The sequence below is a fragment of the Euprymna scolopes genome, chromosome 21, assembly GCF_053919585.1.
Source record: "Euprymna scolopes isolate OS-2025 chromosome 21, ASM5391958v1, whole genome shotgun sequence".
Classification (NCBI taxonomy): domain Eukaryota; kingdom Metazoa; phylum Mollusca; class Cephalopoda; order Sepiida; family Sepiolidae; genus Euprymna; species Euprymna scolopes.
The window spans coordinates 48,867,059-48,889,852 of record NC_136502.1 but is presented as its reverse complement, the minus strand read 5'-3'; positions in this window follow the sequence as shown (position 1 = coordinate 48,889,852).

The window sequence follows — 22,794 nt, the reverse complement described above, 5'->3', positions numbered from 1 at the left end:
ATTCACCGGTAGGACTAAAAAAAAAGTCATTTTTGGGGTTATGTATGCATGTATGCTTAAAACTTTCGACAGGGGCGACAGATTTTCACGCGATCCATATTGTTTTGAAGCTCGACCCTTCGGGCGACAAATATCGAAAAATTGGCTAAAAACATTAATTCCTTCAATCTTAGCTGGGCACTTTTCTACAAGGAGGGGTCGCTTTCTTCGCCGACATTTTCGGGAGTCTTTTCGATTTTTTAGCCTTAATTTAAACCTTCGCCACTTCCGGTTTGGCGATGGACGAAACGGCAAAGACGTCACGTTTTGTTTTGTTTTTTTGGTTTGTTTGTTTGTTTGTTTGTTTGTTTTCTTCACGTTCTTTTCCTCCTTCGCTGTACGGGTTCGAGCCTGCCTGCCTACTACCACTTTTGTTTTTTTGCTCAACACACACCTCCAAACAAGCAAGTCTATATTATAAATATCACCTTTCTGTTTAGAGGTATGCATGTATGTATGTATGTATGTATGTATGTATGTATGTATGTCTAAACCTTTTGACAGTGGCTTCAGATTTTAATGAAATCGGTATCTTTTTGAAGCCCGACCCTTCGGACGACAAGTGTCGAAAAATTGGCTAAAAACATTAATTTCTTCATCCTCAACTGGGCACTTTTCTATAGGGAGGGGTCGCTTTTTTACCGGTATTTTCGAAAGCCATCTCTTCTTGTCGATTGACTAGCTTTCATTTAAACCTTCGTCACTTCAGGTTTGGCGATGGACGCAAAGGCAAAGATGTCACGTTTTTATTTATTTTTTCACATTCTTTTCCTCCTTCGCGGTAAGGGTTCGAGTATGCCTTCCTACTACCACTTTTTTCTTTTTTTTTTTTTTTTTTTTTTTGCTACACACACACCGCCAAACACCCGAGCAACGCCGAGCACTCAAGCTAGTTAATGAAAATAAAGACACATTCGGTATTAGACATTATTTTATAAATATTTCCAAATTCCATGTATTTAAAAAGAGGGTTTTAAGGGACATAATATTGACACAACCTCTCATTTTAAATTTTAAATATTTCAGATTTGCATTCACTATTATTCCTAGTAATGTTAGATAAGTGACGGGCAACGGCGAAAAATATCGGATGTAGGTGCACACACGCAATTCGAGATATCGGACAATTGCTGAGCGACGACGTCAACCTACATTCCAATCGAGAGTTGGGGGCATAGAAAATTACCTTGGAACGGATACATTGATACATTGGGACGTCCTACATTTTAACCTGGATTGGAATTGCGTTAGTGATTAAAACAATAAAACAATCGAATTCCGGTTTATAAAATGTCAATATCAGAGCAACACAAAGAGAGGGACAGAGAGCGTCAACAACGAGAAAAAAGTGAACCGCCCGCACGCACCACTCGTCACTTTATTGCTGTCCGTCGATTTTGTAAATAAAGTCAAGTTGTTTGTTATTCGTCGTCTGCTGTCATATTGAATCAACAGCATGTATATGATTCCTTTAGCGTTTGACAAATGTGTAACCAGAAATTATATAGACGTTATAAAACATTAGACAACTGTTATCTGACTATATAACATATACGCATTTTTGTGCCAGTTTGACCAGTTCATTTAAGATGCAAGACTCACCTTAATTTAAATTTCTTCTTAAGGGTCTTAAGCTATAGCTTTGAATGTCGACATTTTCTAGAATCAAAATCATAGCATGGGTTTTGATTAAAATAAGAATAAGGATTCTAAACATAAGGTTTGGCAAATGTTCCGGTACGCCTCAGAACATCACTCCTATGTTATAGTGAGGCATTCCGAACGAAAATTCCAATTAAGATATATTCCAGAATCGCGGATCATATTAGTAAAAACAAAACTGAGTATTGGACATGAAATGTACGATAATTATGACCAGTACTCGTTGTGAGATAATTCAGCGCGTTGAACGTTTGGCAGGAGCAAATGAAATAAAAAATGACAGAACTAAAATGTTGTTTATTACTACAAGGCTAGTCGTCTACAGTTTTTATAATATACAATGAATGTTTTTGCTTTTGTTATGATTGGGAACTATGTATCGATGGATTATATTTTTTTAGAATACTTTCATCAGTTTGGGAGTTCTTGTGTAGCTGGTTACGGTAATATATATATAAATAGAGGTCCTGGATATGACCTTAAACTATATCCAGTGGTGAGGCCCCAGTTTGCGGGCTTTGGGGAGTGTGGAGCCACCCTTTAATTTCCATTGCTCCCAGGTCCACTCTGACCCGGAGTGGTAGTACCTGTTAGGGTCACAACTATGGGTTAAATAGAAACTGACTTGAAAACAACAAATATATTCTATTAAAAAAAGTTCTTGAAAATCTTTGGATTTGGCATTAAATAACCTGAAAAGGGTTGATATGCCGTAAAACAAAAACAACCAACCATATATAAATAGGTTCAGAATTTTCTTGTTGGATATTATTAGTTAGTGTAAATTACGAGTACAGTCGAATTATTTTGAAATGCCTAGGATAGTAATTTTTTTTAATTTTAAATATGTATATATGCATATAAAAACTAGGCCCACCTAACTCGTAATTAGCCACCACGTGACCGTGACTATATATATATAATATAAAGCTGAACGTCTGTGTGTGTGTGTGTGTGTGTGTGTGTGTGTGTGTGTGTGTGTGTGTGTGTGTGTGTGTGTGTGTGTGTGTGTGTGGTCACGAATAGGCTCATATAGGGTTGACTATTTTAAAAAACTGATTACATATAATGATAGATGTATCGAGGATCAGGAATGGGTATGTTTGATCTGGCAGAACCGTGGTTCATAAAAATTGTGGGTCTCCGTTCGCGCCTAGTCCCCAAAGTATGGAAATAAAAAATGAAAAAAAAAGTTTTACAAGGGTTTTGATATAAATGTACATAAGAATACTTTGTTTCAACTTAAATAGAGATGGTATAATAAAAAAGTTTTACAAGGGTTTTGATATAGATGTACATAAGAATACTTTGTTTCAACTTAAATAGAGATGGTATAATAAAATTGTGGGGTCAGCGTTCGCGCCTGTACTCCATGGAAATATGGCACAAACTGTAACAAAGACTTTTCATATCTATCTGCGTAAGTATACTTTGATAATTATGTTTCAGTTTGAAGAAATATGGTATAATAAAATTATTGGGTCTTCAGTTCGCGCCTGAACTCCATAGAATGTAAATATGTCACAAAGTTTAACAATTTTTTTTTAAAAGGGGTGAGGGTCCACAATAACACCTTAACTTTAATCTTAATTCACGTTAGCTTTTATTTATTTTTTTTTAGTTGAATCATATTGTGTCGAATAAATTCACCTCATAAATTCACGTTCTTATTAAAAGTGAAAGCCAAAAAAAAGTCGGAACTTTAGACAATTCTCGACACAAATTTTGCATAACTCTGTTTTTTCCTTCTCCACTTGCACGTGGCACTCTTTCGAAAATAGATAAATAGATAAATAATAAAAAAAATAAGAACGTTACTTGAGATCGTGTCAAAAGAAGGAAAAATCCTGCTCACGTGATTACATGTCTTTTTAAAAACATTTACATAACCTTTTTATTTTTTATTTATATATCTGTTTAAGCTTTTTTGTTAGTGTACTACAAGGAATTCAGTTGATTACAACCCTTTCTGCGTGTTCTTTACGTTACAATAGTACAACCCTGAATCAGACGGCGCAATACTACACCGTTCAATACTTTAAAACTGAAATGAACCTGTTCTGCTTGAAAAGGGCGGCATATTCTTCTTATTCATATTTATATCGATTCTTTGCTTTAAAAAAATAAAGCAATTGCGTGTTTACTTTTTTAATATCCCATTTTGCTGTTTCGGATTATTTTACTAAAGTAAGTAAAGCTTCATTATTTTTTCAAAACTGTTTTTGTTTCTTTGTTTTTCAATATTTCATCCATATTATTTGTTATGTAATGGTTGTTACTAAGGTGTTGACTGTTCGTATTAGGAGAAGTCTTAATGTGTTCATGTGTGTAATCATGTTTGTGGAGATAGCATATTGGAGACATAAAGAGAGTGACAGTTCTTATATATAACGAGACAGACAGGTAGTGTACATTTTATTACAGGAGCACCAAGCCTGTAATTCAACTAGAATGTCAAAAATTCCCTCAAAATTCTGATACACCTACTGCTCAGCTTCTAATACAAATTCTAGTAAATCAATTCCCCTTATTAGTACGGTTGTTATGAAAATGAAACGGAAACTTAAATTTCGCTTCGTTTTAATCTTTTTTTTTTAATTGTGCCGCCCCCCCCCACAAAAACGACTATAATCAAAAGAATAACATTCAACAATTGTACTTTATATATATAAAACACAAAATATTTAAAAGAAAAAAAATGTATTAACGAAAGGGAAATAATTCCATTTTTAAGCGAAAAAATCAGTTTTGGTATATCTTTTTGTTATTTTTTACATAAGTCCAACTTAACGTTCACATTGGAAATGTCGACATTTATAGGTTGTCGTGTACGTTTACAACGAATAAACACTCCAATCTACCCATGTTAAGAACGGCTCTCGGAATAGACACCCTCAACCTCCCCATGTTAAGAACGGCTTTCGGATTAGACACCCCTAACCTTATCAGCATACCCGAAAACCTATAAAAGTTGACATGTTGAATGTGAACGATGAGTTGGACGTAATGTAAAAATGTACCGAATTTAAAAGGGAACGAAATATAAATTTCCGTTCCATTTTTATAACAACCGTAAAGCAGAGCATTCTAAGCAAATTTTACCTAATTTAGTGTATTAATGTTATTTTTACTTAAATAAAAATAATATTCAAGTTTGGATATAAATTCCTAAACTCCTTTCACACTAAATAATTTAAGTGACTGAAATAGGAATCTGATTGAATCTTTAATTTCCTGAATAGTAAAAAGATGATCCAGTCCACAATGGTGGATTTGCTGCTAATAACTTTTTGATTGTATTTGAAAGATTAAGGACTAAGCTTAATTTCCCCAAAGGAAAAAAATATTTGTACACTTGAAAAAAAAGTTATGAAAAATGTTTTCACGGCGAGCTTACAAATTCAGCTAAATTTTGAAGTTAAATAAATTCATTGTACAAATGCTTTAAAAGATAAATATTAGTTTTCTGTGTCTATTTCAATGATGATTAGGAAAGTAAAGTCCTAAGATATTTAATTAAATAAAAAAAAAAAACTTGTTTGTGCTAAAAATAGTATCGGTAGTGCGAGAAATTCATTTTGCTTCGAGTTATATCGAATTCATTAATAAGGACTTTAGGGGCCATTTTCGTAATGTTCCTGTAAAAATTATTTTATTTTTTATTGCTACAAATTACGATGCTTTATTTATATAAAAAAGCAAAAATAAACACATTTGTTTACATTAAGCGAGACCACCACGGCCTGTAGTGGTGAGTGGTGATATGTCATGCGACGGCATGCGATTATAAATAATTTTCCCCAAATAAAAAAAATAGCCCATCGTAAAAAAAATGACAACCTATTTATTAAAGAAAAATTAAGTATAATGTTATAATTAAAAAGAGATATATAAAAACACGCATGGGTAGAGTAAACATATTATACCAAAATGTGGAAGCCATCCGTCCAGGACTACTAATAACGAACGAATCAATAATTACATATATATATATATATATATATATATATATATATATATATATATATATATATATATATATACTAGCAGGGGTGCCCGGCGTTGCTCGGGTGTTTGGAGGTGTATGCTGTGCAAAAAAAGCAAAAAAACAAAAAAAATGGTTAATTTTTTTAAACTTTGACCCCTATTATGACCCCTTAAAATTTATAGTTTCGGGCTCAAATCACTTTATTAAGTTAGATCCAGGTTCAAGGAACCTATATCTAAAATTTCAAGTGTCTAGACCCAAAATTGTCGGAGGAGTTTGGTAGAGTTCTTAAAGGTCAAATCGTTGAAATTTGACCCCTTAACAGCCAAATTTCTGGCTGACACCCGTCACATCGATTTTCCCAAATCTCAGTACCCGGTATTTCAAATTTCGAGTCTATAGACTAAAAATTGACAGAGTTATTGCGTAGGGAAATGTACACAGACAGACAGACACACCGACACACAGACAGACAGACAGACAGACAGACACGTTCACCTTTATAGATATATATATATATATATATATATATATAGAGAGAGAGAGAGAGAGAGAGAGAGAGAGAGAGATAGATATATATATATATATAAGATATTAAAAGGAGATTATACAAAGATATATAATACCCGTTCACATACACCTTTCACGATAAAGCTAGAACTCAGAATTAGATAGAATCGAGCAATTGTATCGACAACGGACAACGCCAGACCAAAAGTGGGTTTCGATGTACTGCATCTCATCAGTGACGTGCTCCGGCATAGGCGCGAACATATATATATATATATATATATATATATATATATATATATATATATATATATACATATATATACATATATATATATATATGTATATACGTATATATATGCATGTATATATGCATATATATGTATATATATATTTATGTATATATATATATATATATATGTATATATATATATATATGTATATATATATGCATATATATACTAATATAAACTAAAAAATTACAATTAAAATTGAAGTTATATATTTGGATTTTACCGTCACCGCATTATTTATCTTCCACCAGACTATCTATTCATGTGTAATCACCTTTTTCTTCACCATATTCCCTCTGCTTCACTTTTTTTTTTTGTTTTCAAGTAAGATCTTTGACTTACTTGTTGTTTCATCAAATACTTTTGCATGCAAAATCCGATCCCGCATTTTGCTAATTCCTACCCTCTGATGAGAAGGAGAGTATTTCTTCGAAACTCCGCGGATTAAGGACTATCCACTTATCTAGTGTTTCCTTTTCAGATTAAATATGTTTTTAACTCATTTCAAAGTGTTTTTAACATGTTTTATTAACTGTTTGCTCGTAAATATATATATATATATATATATATATATATATATATATATATATATATATATATATACACTCATCTCCAAGCATTGTTCTCATTTTGATGGTCTGCCCCTTACTTTGCTAAGAAGGCAATTCCAGGAGCTGCCGTGCTTATTTTCACGTACATATATCTGTCTTATTAGATATATCCTTGCTTACATTCAAGCATCGTTTTCCTTTTGGTGACCAGCCGTTTTACGCTGTGTTGGACAAATCTGTGAGCTGCTTTGCCCTTTTCCGTTGCCGTTTTTTTAATTTTTTTTTATTAAATTAACTTGGGCACACTGTGGCATCTAGTTGGCCACCGTGGGTCGCTTTTACGGTGCTGCGACTTAGACAATTAGTTTTTCATGTCTTCATAGGTGGCCTGTAAAATCTCCGACTAATTTGCTCCAAGCACCGTTACCACGTGGCTTGGTTTTCCCGCGAAACTTGATCTCTCTTGATTTATTTCGTTCGGCATGCTTTGTCCTTGATATGGTGGTGGGCATAGGGGAAGAAAAGACTATGTGACGCGACAGAGGATTTAGTGAGGTTCTTCGTCTGCTTCACATCCGCTCGCGTTCTGGCGCCTGTGAGCCTGATGCATGTGGGCGTTGTCTGTCTATTGAATACATATCCGATATGATCCAGTTCTCATTTGTTCGAGGGATAATCTTATTAGTTGTTCTTTTTGTTAAATCACTTCTCTTAGCGTAGTGAAATGCCGTTGAGATAAGACTAGCCTGGGTGCCCGGCGTTGCCCGGGTGTTTGGAGGTGTGTGTTGAGCAAAAAAAAAAGTGGTAGTAGGCAGGCAGGTTCGAACCCGTGACGCGAAGGCGGGAAAAGAAAGTGAAAGAAAACCTGACGCCTTACCCCTACACCATGGCGCGACCGGAAGTTCGGAAATTTGAAATCATTAAAGTCATACAAATTGATACGATGACTTGCAAAAATGGCGACGCAAAAAAAACGACATTCCTTGTAGCAAACTGCCCACTTGAGGGTGAAGGAATTATTGTTTTTAGCCAATTGTTCGATATTTGTCGTCCGGGGGGGGCGGGCTTCAAAACGATACCGATCTTATGAAAATCCGTCGCCTGTGTCGGAAGTTTTAGGCAGACATACATACATACATACATACATACATACATTTAAACAGAGAGGTGGGATTTATATTATGAAAAGGAAAAAACGATAAACAAATAAAACACACGAAGAAAGCATCAGAAACGAGAGATTTACCGGTTTCATTCGGATCAATGGACGTCTTCAGAAAATGTGAAAATGTAAAACGGTAAAACATAGAGCAAAAAGAAGACGCACAACGGATGTTTTGGCACTTGGGTTTGAAAACGTCATAGAACGTGAGAAAATGGGGAGAAAGAGAAAAGAGGAAAGAAACAAATGTAATCATGGATGAAATGCAGTAAAAAAAAAAGTATTATTTTAACCGGGGTGGGAGTTTGTTATGTGCTGGCGAGGTATATTGCATTGTATGAGTGCGAATTTTTGCCAGCTGTTTGGTTAAGGAATAAGATCCGAGTCTAAGGTTTGCGTGAGATGGGTGTGTGAAAAGGAACACCGTTTTTTTTGCATGATATAATCCAATGCAGATGATCCAATGCAGATGATCCAATGCAAACGACCCAATGCAGATGATCCAATGCAAATGATCCAATGCAAATGATCCAATGCAGATGATCCAATGCAGATGATCCAATGCAAACGACCCAATGCAGATGATCCAATGCAGATGATCCAATGCAAATGATCCAATGCAGATGATCCAATGCAGATGATCCAATGCAAACGACCCAATGCAGATGATCCAATGCAGATGATCCAATGCAAATGATCCAATGCAGATGATCCAATGCAGATGATCTAATGCAGATGATCCAATGCAGATGATCCAATGCAGATGATCCAATGCAGATGATCCAATGCAGATGATCCAATGCAGATGATATAATGCAGATGATCCAATGCAGATGATCCAATGCAGATGATCTAATGCAGATGATCCAATGCAAACGACCCAATGTAGATGATCCAATGCAGATGACCCAATGCAGATGACCCAATGCAGATGATTCAATGCAGATGACCCAATGCAGATGATCCAATTCAGATGATCCAATGCAGATGATCCAATGCAGATGACCCAATACAGATGATCCAATGAAGATGATCCAATGCAGATGATCCAATGCAGATGATCCAATGCAGATTATCCAAGGAAGATGATCCAATGCAGATGATCCAATGCAAATAATCCAATGCAGATGACCCAATGCAGATGATCCAATGCAGATGACCCAAGTCAGATGATCCAATGCAGATAATCCAATACAGATGACCCAATACAGATGATCCAATGCAGATGATCCAATACAGAAGATCCAATGCAGATGACCCAATGCAGATGATCCAATGCAGATGACCTAATGCAGATGATCCAATGCAGATGATCCAATGCAGATGACCCAATGCAGATGATCCAATACAGATGATCCAATGCAGATGACCCAATGCAGATGATCCAATACAGATGATCCAATACAGATGATCCAATGCAGATGACCCAATGCAGATGATCCAATAGAGATGATCCAATGCAGATGATCCAATACAGATGATCCAATGCAGATGACCCAATGCAGATGATCCAATGCAGATGATCCAATGCAGATGACACAATGCAGATGACCCAATGCAGATGACCCAATGCAGATGACCCAATGCAGATGATCCAATGTAGATGATCCAATGCAGATGATCCAATGTAGATGATCCAATGCAGATGACCCAATGCAGATGATCCAATGCAGATGATCCAAGGCAGATGACCCAATGCAGATGATCCAATGTAGATGATCCAATGCAGATGACCCAATGCAGATGATCCAGTGCAGATGATCCAATGCAGATGATCCAGTGCAGATGATCCAATGCAGATGATCCAATGCAGATGACCCAATGCAGATGATCCAATGCAGATGACCCAATGCAGATGATCTAAGTCAGATGACCCAATGCAGATGATCCAATGCAGATGATCCAATTCAGATGATCCAATGCAGATGACTCAATGCAGATGATCCAATGCAGATGACCCAATGCAGATGATTCAATGCAGATGACCCAATGCAGATGACCCAATGCAGATGACCCAATGCAGATGATCCAATGCAGATGATCGAATGCAGATGATCCAATGCAGATGACCCAATGCAGATGATCCAATGCAAATGACCCAATGCAGATGACCCAATGCAGATGACCCAATGCAGATGATCCAATGCAGATGATCCAATGCAGATGATCCAATGCAGATGACCCAATGCAGATGATCCAATGCAGATGACCAAATGCAGATGATCTAAGTCAGATGACCCAATGCAGATGACCCAATACAGATGACCCAATGCAGATGATCCAATGTAGATGACCCAATGCAGATGACCCAATGCAGATGACCCAAGGCAGATGACCCAATGCAGATGATCCAATGCAGATGACCCAATGCAGATGACCCAATGCAGATGACCCAATGCAGATGATCCAATGCAGATGATCCCATGCAGATGACCCAATACAGATGATCCAATGCAGATGACCCAATGCAGATGATCTAAGTCAGATGACCCAATGCAGATGATCCAATGCAGATGATCCAATGCAGAATGATTCAATGTAGATGATCCAATGCAGATGACCCAATGCAGATGACCCAATGCAGATTATCCAATGCAGATGACCCAATGCAGATGACCCAATGCAGATGATCCAATGCAGATGACCCAATACAGATGATCCAATGCAGATGACCCAATGCAGATGATCTAAGTCAGATGACCCAATGCAGATGATCCAATGCAGAATGATCCAATGTAGATGATCCAATGCAGATGACCCAATGCAGATGACCCAATGCAGATGATCCAATGCAGATGATCCAATGCAGATGACCCAATGCAGATGATCCAATGCAGATGATCCAATGTAGATGATCCAATGCAGATGACCCAATGCAGATGATCCAATGCAGATGACCCAATGCAGATGATCTAAGTCAGATGATCCAATTCAGATGATCCAATGCAGATGATCCAATGCGGATGACCCAATACAGATGATCCAATGCAGATGATCCAATGCAGATTACCCAATGCAGATGACCCAATACAGATGATCCAATGCAGATGATCCAATGCAGATGATCCAATACAGATGATCCAATGCAGATGATCCAATGCAGATGATCCAATGCAGATGATCCAATGCAGATGACCCAATACAGATGATCCAATGCAGATTACCCAATGCAGATGCTCTAAGTCAGATGATCCAATGCAGATGATCCAATGCAGATGACCCAATACAGATGACCCAATACAGATGATCCAATGCAGATGATCCAATGCAGATGATCCAATGCAGATGATCCAATGCAGATGACCCAATGCAGATGACCTAATGAAGATGATCCAATGCAGATGATCCAATGCAGATGACCCAATACAGATGATCCAATGCAGATGACCCAATGCAGATGATCCAATGCAGATGATCCAATGCAGATGATCCAATGCAGATGACCCAATGCAGATGATCCAATACAGATGATCCAATGCAGATGATCCAATGCAGATGATCCAATGCAGATGACCCAATACAGATGATCCAATGCAGATGATCCAATGCAGATGATCCAATGCAGATGATCCAATGCAGATGACCCAATACAGATGACCCAATGCAGATGACCCAATGCAGATGATCTAAGTCAGATAATCCAATGCAGATGATCCAATGCAGATGACCCAATGCAGATGATCTAAGTCAGATGACCCAATGCAGATGATCCAGTGCAGATGATCCAATGCAGATGACCCAATGCAGATGATCCAATGCAGATGACCCAATACAGACGACCCAATGCAGATGATCCAATGCAGATGACCCAATACAGATGATCCAATGCAGATGATCCAATGCAGATGACCCAATACAGATGATCCAATGCAGATGATCCAATGCAGATGATCCACTGCAGATGACCCAATGCAGATGATCCAATGTAGATGACCCAATACAGACGACTCAATGCAGATGATCCAATGCAGATGACCCAATACAGATGATCCAATGCAGATGATCCAATGCAGATGACCCAATGCAGATGATCCAATACAGATGATCCAATGCAGATGATCCAAGGCAGATGACCCAATACAGATGATCCAATGCAGATGATCCAATGCAGATGATCCAATGCAGATGACCCAATACAGATGATCCAATGCAGATGATCCAATGCAGATGATCCAATGCAGATGACCCAATACAGATGATCCAATGCAGATGACCCAATGCAGATGATCCAATGCAGATGACCCAATGCAGATGATCTAAGTCAGATGACCCAATGCAGATGATCCAATGCAGATGACCCAATGCAGATGATCTAAGTCAGATGACCCAATGCAGATGATCCAATGCAGATGATCCAATGCAGATGACCCAATGCAGATGATCCAATGCAGATGACCCAATGCAGATGATCCAAGTCAGATGATCCAATGCAGATGATCCAATGCAGATGACCCAATACAGATGATCCAATGCAGATGACCCAATGCAGATGATCTAAGTCAGATGACCCAATGCAGATGATCCAATGCAGATGATCCAATGCAGATGACCCAATGCAGATGATCCAATGCAGATGATCCAATTCAGATGATCCAATGCAGATGATCCAATGCAAATGATCCAATGCAAATGATCCAATGCAGATGACCCAGTGCAAATGATCCAATGCAAATGACCCAATGCAGATGCCCCAATGCAGATGATCCAATCTTGAGGAAGGTTTAGTTCGTAAAGTCAAAATTATGGGGGAAAAAAGGTTCCTGTGTATGACTAATACATTAATAGGATCGTTGTTTGGGGTTTCGTTTGTGTTCGTAAATACGTGATTTTATGTTTCTGGCTGTATTTCTGATATCAAACATGAGGCAAATTTTATTTTGTAAAAACCAGCGAGGGAATAAATGTCCCCATCTCCAGGGTGGAACGATAAATTTATCGCTCTTAAAGAAAACAACACTACAGTTTTATTTTAAAACTATCTTTGGAAAAAAATCAATTCAGAGCTGACATCTATTAAATGTAACCGCCTTCTGCCTCAATCACCGCCTTGATACAGATTCGAAACTGGGCGCATGCCTTTTCCATAAGTTCCGGCAGGAACTCAGTGAATACTCAGCAGATGGCAGCAATAAGACTGGTCATGTTAGTGATATTCTCGATGTCTTACCAAACGAAGTAGTTCAGCGGGTTCAGGTCATGGAGAAAGGGGGGGGTAGTAAAAGAAGAGTAAAAGGTCGAACCACTCCTTCTAAAACCAAGCCTGAGTCTCTTTGGGCTTGTAGGCCGGCGCTGAGTCCTGGGTCTGCCAGCGGTCACTTGATTGATTGCATAAAGGGATCACCACACTCTTCAGCACATCCAAATACACTTTGGGGTTGACTTTCAAGCTGACTTCGAAGGTGTGAGGTGGCATGATGTGGCCCTCATTTGAAACCACACCAAAGACCATAACTGTGGCTAGAAACTTCGTTGAGATGGGCCCTCAAGCGTTGGACCCTCCTGATTTGCATTTTGAGGGTACTGGCAATGGTCCTGTTTTCATAACTTTTCATCGGTAGAGAGCGTGAGTTGTACAGCGGCGCATCTCCGATCTCGCTTGTTGAATATTGTATCACTTTCAGACATGATAGAAGGCTCTTATCGCTCTTGGGATTCTTACACAAATAGCCAATGAGTAGATGGTTTGCAACAAAAAAAAAGAAAATCGATTTCATCAAAGGGAAATGGAATCATGTCGTCTTTTCTATGGCGACAATTTTATCATTCCACGCTGTACAGTCTGAAGACGCTTCTCTTTTTCTCTTTTTTCTGTGTTTTGCTGTTTTTTAATAAATTAAGTCTTTGCTGAAGACATTCGTTGATTCAAACCGCAATCGGTAAATATATATATATATATATATATATATATATATATATATATATATATATATATATATATATATATATATATATTGTTTACAGAAAGTTTTACATGAGACAAGTCATTGGTACCGTGGGTTTCAAACCCGATAATTAGGACCGTTTTAGATACCTATATCAAGCTCTCTTCGGCCAATACTCATCTATTTTATAACCGGAAGTGGAAATATTTATACATCATGAGTTCACGTTTAACTCTCGTTTTGCGCCCCCCCCCTTTATTTATCAGATGGTGATGATTTTATTGACTTTAAAATTAAATTATATTAAATTTAAAATCTAAATTCAATTAATAATTATTATGTCAAGTGCCTTTAATATTAAAGCCAAAATTAATTTTAAATTTTTAAAAAAATTCAAAATTTAAAGCTTAAAATTTATCTCAATTACGATTAAAACGATCGATTAAGACGTAAAAGTCCATTTAATTATATCGAAATGCGTTTAAAAATTTCAACTCTTTCAAGTTTTTATTTGGTGGGGGGGAATACTTATCTAGCCTAAGGGATTTTCCTAGTATATTAACCTTAATATTATTGTATATTCCCCTATGGTTTTAAAATTGAAATAGATTGTAAATTATATTTATAAAGTATGACTTTTAAAAATTTATATAATACAAGAATTTAAAATCCATAATAAAGCAACTAAAATCCAATTTTACAACCTAAAATCAATTTTAGAATTTAAAAGTTAACTAAGAATTTTATATATACAATATATATATATATATATATATATATATATATATATATATATATATATATATATATATATATATATATATATATATATAAAGATTTAGGTTTTGTCTTTTTCACTGATCCAGTTTATAAGAAGCGCTTTCATTCTATGTATACAATTTTTCAAAGATTCACTCCTCACATTTAAACATCATGAATAGCCCGTGGGATGTGGTACTGTTCTGCATTACAGAGTGATCGTTGACTTAATTCCGGAGCGTATGCTGGTTTATGCTCGATTTTTTTTCCATTTTATTGAAAAAGATTCGCCCTCTTCTTTAAGCTCCCAAACTCGGGTTGCTAGTGCTGTTTTTATCCTTGTTTTAGTCCTAAAGGAGCTCATATGAGCATAGTACCTTTGTTTAAATGGGCTTTGTGTCATACCTGTATATTTTTCCGGTATGCTTGTAGATTGGTCCCTTATTGTAGCTTCGTAAACAAGGGATTCAGCTTTAAAGTTGCCCTCCAATGTACACTTATTTTTTGGTGTTGCAAGAGCAGCCTGCTTTAACTATCTTTCCTGGTTCCTGGTTACTTAGATATGATAGACTTGATCGATGGTGCTGTCGAGTAACTTACTTTCGCAGTATTCCTATTAAAGATTTTGTGCAGTCTGTGCTTTTCTGGGAAATGCTTATCTAGACGCCTAAGAAAAAATGTCCTACTCTAGTTTTTGTATTAAGTAAGAACGAATGTAAGAACCAAATTATATTTCTTTTTTATTTTCTTTTTGATCCTGATCCTGTTGGAATTTTATCTTTTTACTGAACCCACTTTTATGCAGTGCCTTGTTATAATATGGCGCTGCTTGTTCGAACACTTTGGCGTTCGAAGAAAGTCTTGATATTCTTTTGCTAATATTAGCAACCATATTTTTAAACACTGTGGGTGGGTGGGTGGAATGATCCCTTATTTATGTACATAAGTGTTACATTTAGTTTAGGGAAAGGTTTATGTACTTTTTTCTCGAGATCTAGAGTTGCATCTAAAAATTCCACTTTATATAAATTTGTCTTCATAGTTATTTTAAAACCTAGTTCTTTGAAAAAATCAGCTAAATCTTTCCTAAGCCTGTCTAGTGTACGTCCATTACAGTCTCGCGATAGGCAAAGTCCATCATCCCTATATAACCCAAAAAGGTGGCCTGGGAATATGTTTTTCATGGTGTCTAGTAGGAAAAGTCCAACTAGATCACAGACGACGCACTGTCATATGCTCCCATCGCGACATCAAAGTGATATTCAGGATTTGATTTTTTGACTCATGTTTTACCTTCAAAAAATAAGAGGGTTTGTCTTGCTTGCATAATAGTTTCATTATCCAGCTCACTTATCTTTTTATATTTTGAGGCAAAAAGTAATGATTTTTCCAGAATTTCCTGAGTAATTGAAAGGTAAAAATCAACGATGTCCAGTTGTGTGAATTTACATTTGTGTGGTTCAGTTATGCTTTTAAACCAGCCCAGCACCGCGCTCGTGTCTGCCCACAAATTAAGATTTGATTTCCTATTTATCTCTTTCACTACTTCTCTAATTATATTGCTAGCTAGACCGATTATAAAATAGATGAGTACTGGCTGAAGACAGCTTTATATAGGTATCTAAAACGGTCCTAATTATCGGGTTTGAAACCGACGGTACCAATGACTTGTCTCATCTAAAAACTTTGTGTAAACAAAATATAAAATATAAATGCGCTCTTATTTTCGGATTTCCCCTATAATTGAACACTCTGCTGGATTTCTTTTTCCAAAAAAAAACAAATAATATATATACATATATATATATATATATATATATATATATATATATATATATATATATATGTATATATATATATATATATATATATATATATATATATATATATATATATATATATATATATATATATATGGATTGGACAAAATAAGGGAAACACCTAACATTTTGGCATCAATCTTTGAACGTGTTTTAAACAATCAAATCTTGACATATTTTAATGCTTTTTCATTTATTATTTATGTCATATGATATGCTTAATTAAAATAAATTGCTTTTACAGATATCTAAACATATCAAAAGCTTTTTCCGTAAAAATGTCAAACCTTACGTATTTCCAAAGAAATTGTTGGAGCTCGTATGGCAGATGCTAGTGTAACAGAAACTGCACGAATGCTTAGCTTTTCAAGAAGCAACATCTCAAAAGTAATGACTGCTTTTAAAAGAGAAGAAAAAACGTCCTCAGAAAAGCACAAGTCTGGTCGAAAGATGAATATATCTGAAAGAGGCCGTCGGACTCTTAAGCGGATTGTTAAAGAAGATTGCAAGAAAACAGCTCCTAAAATCATTGCAGATCTCAATAAACACTTACAGGACGCAGTTTCCACAAAAACTGTTCGTCAATAGCTGCACAGATCTGGATTTTACGGAAGAGCTGCAATTAGAAAACCTCTGCTCTCAAAGACAAATGTTTCAAAGCAGTTAGAGTGGTGTAAAAAAAATCTCCAAAATTTGTCCCTCGAGCAGTGGAAAATGTGATTTTCTCTGATGAATCATTGTTTTCCTTATTTCCGACCACCGGCCGAGTCTACGTTTGTAGAAAGAAGCATTTTATCGAGACTGCCTTCTCCCAACCGTAAAGCATGGCAGTGGGTCTGTGATAATTTGTCGTACTATTTCTTTAAAATCCGATGAACCAATGATTACTTTTCACGGAAGAATTAACAGTTGAGTCTATTTAGGAATTTTTTTTTTTACAAGGGTGTCACCACTTATCAAGGCCCAGAGGTCACTCGAGGATAAGGGTTAATAGGTATACATTAGTCATTGTGATTTTAGCATAGTAAACAGTGGGAATTTTGAAACTTGGATTACTTAGGGGGACGATTCAATTAGAAGTTGTTCACATTGGACTTTTTCTTTTTTTTTTCATAGGTATCAACTCATTATCAAGGCCCAGAGGCCACTCAAGGATAAGGGTTAAAGAGTGTACAGTAGAAATTGGACAATATAATAATCATTAGTAATGAAAATTTGTTAAATTTGATAACTTATATGGAACGGCTCCTAAAGAACTTATTTACGTTAGACTTGAAGACAACCATATTGTAGTCAGCCGGAAAGCAGGAAAACGGAAGACAATTCCACAGGCGTGCAGTTCTAATAAAAAAGCTTTGTTCATGGAATCTACGTTTAAGTTTAGGCACATATAAAGAGTTGGGTGACCAAGTTCATCCTATAGTTACAGGACTGTTTCCGGGGAGTAACGCCATCTTTCAAGATGATAATGACCCAATCCATACAGTTAGAATTATTAAAAATTGGCACGAAGAGCATTCCAATGAAGTTGAGAATCTGATTTGGCCATCAAGATCCCCAGATCTCAACATTATTGATGGTCGATTTTGGAGATTCAAGATAGAAATCGATTTCTACCGCCATCTTCTCTAAAAGAACTGGAGGAAGTTTTAGCTGCAGAATGGGATAAAATTCCTTTGGAAACAATTCACAATTTGTATGAATCAATACCTCGGAGAATTGAGCCAGTAATTGCCGCAAAAAGTGGACCTACACCATATTAAAATAAATTTTGTTCATTTTTAAGGTTTTTCTTTTATTTTATCCAACACCTATATATATATATATATATATATATATATATATATATGTGTGTGTGTGTGTGTGTGTGTGTGTGTGTGTGTGTGTGTGTGTGTGTGTGTGTGTGTGTGTGTGTAAAGTCTTCAGACTCTTGGGTCTTGGGATCGATCCCTTATAAGTTCAGTTTCGTTGATGAGTCGGATGATGACAAAACACGTGTCCGTATCTAATATTCTAATATATATATATATATATATATATATATATATATATATATATATATATATATATATATATATATATATATATATATATATGTATGTCCCCATCTGGAGGTATCATTTGGTTGAGAGAAAATTATGCCAAATTAGCATTAAGATAATACATTCCGCTCATAAAATTACCGCAGAAAAACAAATAAATGAGAACAATATATGTATATATATATATATATATATATATATATATAGAGAGAGAGAGAGAGAGAGAGAGAGAGAGAGACAGACAGACAGACAGACAGACAGACAGACAGAGACGGAGACAGAGACAGAGACAGAGACAGACAGACATAGATAGAGAGATAGAGAATGGATGGGCAATTTTGAAATCTCTTTGTTAATATGTTTCTGGTATCTATTATGTGTTAATTGCGTCCTTTTGTGTCTAATTAAGTTCGAGCGGCACTAAAATAATGCGCACGGTGACATCAAAGGATCGCGTCTCTGCCTGTTTGCCTCGGCACTTACCTTTTTAATGACCAGTCTTTCTTTGAAGTGCTCATTTGAAACATCACATTGATGCCGGCTTAACGAATCACCGAGAAAGATACGATTATAGGTTTAACTTACGACTTCCTTGAAGTGCAAAGCGCATATTAACTTTCTGCGAGGCGGCGGATCGGATTTATTCTTTTCTTAGATAAACTATGTTCCAAGACCGATAAACCCATCTACCAAAAAACGCTGGTTTTTAAAACGCCCGATTCCCACCTTTGCCGTTTCCCGTGTCAGTAGTTGCAATTTCGTTGTTTCCGTTATTTCTAGACGAGGAACTGGATTTAGTTTTACAGACCGTTGAAATTGCGCACCGTAAAGGGTATTTGTATAGGCAATGGGGGTTGTCTCCATAGATAGATAAATAGATAGATAGATAGATAGATAGATAGATAGATAGATAGATAGATTTTTTGTAAATCAATTTTCTATTATATCTATCTATATAAAAGGAACTGTGTGTGTATGTGTGTGTGTGTGACGTGACCGTCCAAGGGAACAATTGGGCTCCCCACAGGGATTCAAGATTCCCAAAATGCTGGAGAAGTCGGGCAGATATGATTTCCTTATTCTTTAATTGTCGTTTGTGTGCCCGGGCGACGGCAACAGACCTTGCTGAGCGGAAGACTGGATTTGTAAATTTCATTGTTTTATGGAAAGGCGATGATTACGAAACATGTGTCCGTGGCTAATATATATATATATATATATATATATATATATATATATATATATATATATATATATATATATATATATTAAATTGTAATTCAATGAATTTCAAAAAACTCTCATTGAAATGAAATGAAGTGGTTGAGTTTCATATCAAAGAATTTTTATTATTCTAAGCAAGACAAAGAATGTTTTAGAAAGTTTATCTCCTTAACCTATAGGGTTTCGATGTCTACCATCTCATCAGAGGAGTGAAAATATTAGCAAATAGTTATAAAGGTATGCACCCTATTTGCTAAAGTCAGTGAGACATGGAAAGTCAAAGTGAAAATAATATATTTATCAGAAGTTCTGTAGCAGGAGTATTTGTATAAAAAGGATATGAATGTTTTTGTTGATCCAAATATATATATGTGTCGGTCCCCATCTGGAGGTATCAATGTCACTTTGAGAAGAGGTAACGAAAACATAATTTAGTTTTTGGTGCCAACGACTGATGACTCAAGGGTAGAGGAGAAATGTTTAGCCTTTCAGTACAATGCCCGTGACCCAGAGATCGCGGAGTGACCTTTTCGGAGTATGAGAGCGCTGTGGAATTGCAGATGCAATCGAGGAAGATGGAGTCTCCCCTAGGGGTTGACGTAACTAAACGCGATTGGTCCAGGAAGCAGCCCCGGCTCACCCCTCACCTCTCTATATGAACGGATCCCAGCATCGAATAGAATCGAGTTGAGTCTTGGGGAGAATTCAGCATAGTTGAAGAGTCTCCACTACTCTCTCTTCCTGCATCATTCCACCGCTATACCGAAAGAGAAATTAATCTATTTGGGACTCAGCGGAGTCCGTCAAAATCAACATTGAACTACAAACAATTGAACATAACTATATATATATTGTATATCTTATCATGAATTTAGTCCGTAGAATAGAGAATTGAGTTTGTGTTTCTTTTGTGTGCATGAGATTGATTCCCTTCCAGCATAACAAATCAACGAAGCAGTGGCATATCAACCCCACCGTGAAATTAAGACTGACCAAATTGATTGACGGGTCCTGCCACACTGAGATACCTTATAAAGGATGAAGCACGGGTCACATTTAGTCCATGATCGAGGACTGACTCTTATGTGACAAAGTGATCCCCTGGGTAGGGATCGCTTCACAGGATCACATAAGTTCGTTCTCTATGAACTCAAAAACGACTGATTTTTATAAAATTTCACGCGAAGGTATTTTATGTGCCTGGCAGTGTTTTTAAATAGGTTTTGCATCGGAATGTCTTCGATAAGTATCAATAATCGATTATCGAAATAATCCAATGGAAGAATGAACAGGCGATTTGAACCAAAGTTAACATTTTACACAGCCTAAAATCACAATGTATTGGGGAAGTTTTATTGCCACACAAGCACCACATAAACAGTAGGTTATTTGATATGACAGGGGCGCGTTCGAAATGAATATTTCTGTTTAAAACCCAATTGCACTATTATACTTAACTTTTTCATTTTATACTTAAATTCAAGCCATTATCACCGCACAAACAGTAAGGCCAAGCATATAAAATCAACAGTAGATACTTTGATATGGTAGTGGTGCGTTCGAAATGAACGTTTCTGTTTAGAACACAATTAAAGCATTGTACTTGACTTTTGCATTTTATACTTAAATTCAAGCCATTATCTCCATATATAATATTTTGATTGCAGAAATTCCCATCTGGACCAAAGTACCGTAGGTTTTCAAGAACATACAAATTTATTATGTCTAGAATATTAGCCACTATCTTATGTAACTTCAGAACGACATTTTAGACACATTAAGTCGTTATAATAAAATCTTACATTTAATCCTAAGAGCAACAGCATCGCAATCGCAACCATCTAAAGAGGAAGTAGTTCCTATTTTTCCATCTAAATTTCAAGTCTTCCTACCGCCCCCAGTCAACACTGGGAGGAAATATACACATTATACATATATTGTGCTTGCACCTTTCGTAACTGGATCATAAACTCATAGACATAACATAATAGTTCCCTTTTCCGATTCAAAAATAATAAAGTTTCTCCAAACTAATTCCGCTCATTCTGATTGGCTGAGCTCTGACCATTCTTATATTCCGGATAAACGATATTCGCATGTTAAACGAACGCTAATGTAACATTCAAATATGGCGTCACAATGTTACCTACTTTTGTCCTTTGAGTAAGTTGCTGCGTTCATTTTCTTGCATTTAACTGCGTCAACAATATCTACAACAGTTTTTATTTCCTCTCTCTCTCTCTCTCTCTCTCTCTCTCTCTTTCTCTCCTTCCCTCTCTTCTTCATTCTTTCTCTCTTTCTCTCTCTCCCCTCTTTCCCTCGTTCTCTCTCTTTCTCATTCTCTATATATATTCTTCCCAACTCTCCTTTTCTCTCTCTCTCTCTCTTACACTCTCTCTCTCTCTCACTATCTTGCTATCTCGCTCTCTCGTTTTCTCGCTATCTCTTGCTCCGATTATTATAGGAGATGAGGATAACAGTCCACAAATAAATAAATACGTAACCATTTTCTTTATTGATTAACCCACGGATATTTTTCTATAATAAAAAAAACAGTTTGCCACACGAATTTCTCCTTAAAAAAATGAATTTGTTATTTTTTCTATGGAGGCATTCCATTTACACAAGCTGAGGCACCGCAACGCGTGGCCGGGTTTGGCTAGTATATATATATAAAATAATTTTATAAAACCAACACTAGGTTTAATGTAGACTACTATGTTCTGTGAACTGAGTCACTACGAGAGGCATGTGAAGCTTTCTCTCACAATTGATCCCGAACTAGAGTCATCAATCGATTTCATTGATTTCGATGAGAGTGCGAAGCATTTGTTGATCATCATTCAATCCCGAGCAACGTCG